This window comes from Chrysochloris asiatica, unplaced genomic scaffold (genome assembly GCF_000296735.1).
Source record: "Chrysochloris asiatica unplaced genomic scaffold, ChrAsi1.0 scaffold00731, whole genome shotgun sequence".
Lineage (NCBI taxonomy): Eukaryota > Metazoa > Chordata > Mammalia > Afrosoricida > Chrysochloridae > Chrysochloris > Chrysochloris asiatica.
Genome location: NW_006409249.1, coordinates 38,976 through 40,569, shown reverse-complemented (window position 1 = coordinate 40,569; position 1,594 = coordinate 38,976). Strand labels below are relative to the sequence as shown.

General features: G+C 46.0%; 1 pseudogene; it reads right to left on the bottom strand.

Moving 5' to 3' along the window:
- Positions 1 to 2: 2 nt before the first annotated feature.
- LOC102821413 lies at positions 3 to 1,243 on the bottom strand (annotated as a pseudogene).
- Between the last annotated feature and the right edge of the window lie 351 nt (positions 1,244 to 1,594).

The following is a 1,594-nucleotide window of genomic DNA, read 5'->3' as shown; positions in this document are numbered from 1 at the left end:
GCCATGTTGGCCCGGACATCACATAGTAGATAGTTGGTCTCTGGAACCCATTGAAAGTAGAAGCAGCAGCAACAGTATAAGCACCCATGTTTTCAAATAGCATCCAATCACCCACATGCATTTCTGGCAGGTCACAGCGTTCAACAATCCGATCAAGACCATCACACGTTGGTCCCCATATGCTAGATGAGTAATACTTTTCATCTGGTTTGGGTCTCTTTTGTATAAGGGGCTTGACGTGTGCATGATCATAAAGGATGCAGTTAAATGATACATATACTCCATCATTCACATAATACATAAAGGTTTGTTCACTTGATTCATCTTCATCATCAGAGCCTGTTTGTTCCTTTAGTACAAGTTTCTTGGCAATGATATTAACAGCAAGGGTGAAAGCTGATGCAACATAGTATCTGCCTGGTTCAGCAATGATTTTCACTCCACAATCTGATGGAAAATACTTGTCCAGTGCTGGATTGATTACATTGGTGATCTTTTCAAATTTAAGTTTCACATCTTCAGATCCAGGAAAGCCACCACCAATATCTAGCAGATACATGCTGAAACCAACTTTAGCTCCCATGTCAAAGACACAGCGGGCATCAGAGATTGCTTGCACGAAGGTCTCAGGATCGGTACAGCCACTTCCCACATGGAAAATGACACCAATGACATCAATATTTAGCTCTTTAGCCCGTTCTAACAGAAGTCTACTGGTCTTGAGTGTGGCACCAAATTTAACACTGAGACGACAGACTGCTTTGGAATCATCCGTGGCAATCCGCAAAACCAACTTTGCCTTTGGATGTGCCCTGGCAACTTTCATCAACTCGACTTCGCTATCAAAAGTCATCATCTGAACTCCATTATTGGTAGCATACTTAATTTGAGATACTTGTTTACAAGGATTTGCATAGATTATTCTCTCCGGAGGCACACCAAGACTTTGCACCAATTGTATTTCCATCTTGCTAGCACAGTCAAAGCCTGTCCCGATGGCAGCTAGGGTCTTCACTATGGCTCTGCTATCGTTACATTTGACTGCATAGAAGAGGGTGACAGGGGGAAGAGCTTTTAAACATCTTAGATGCTTCTTTAAGATGTCTCCAAGGTCCGCAACATAGAAGGCGTCTTTATCATCTGAAGATGAAACTTCATTACTTTTTTGGTCCAGAATGTCCTTGGCAGTAAAGCCTTCATCAAGGAAATGACAGTCAAAGTCTTCATTACTAAAGTTGGTCATGATTTCTTGATGTTCCTATGGAAAACTAAGAGACAGAATTTCTAGATTTTCACAAAGGCAATTCTCCAGGAATTCCAAACAGCACTGAATAATAAGTTTGTACCTTTGGTGCAGCAGTGGAAACGTTCTTAGCGTGCACTGACGCCGCGGACGGACCCCATGGAGGGGCCGCAGGGAAAGCGCAGAAGAGCGGCTCAGCAGCTCCTGGCGCTGTCCCCGCAGCTCCTGGCGCTGTCCCCTCCGCCTCCGCCACGCCCAGTCAGCCGCCCGCCCGCCCGCCTCGCTCCCTCCCGCCAGAGAACCGAAGGCCTGAGGTGGTGCTGAGCTGCTGGCAGAGGGGCGACCGATGGC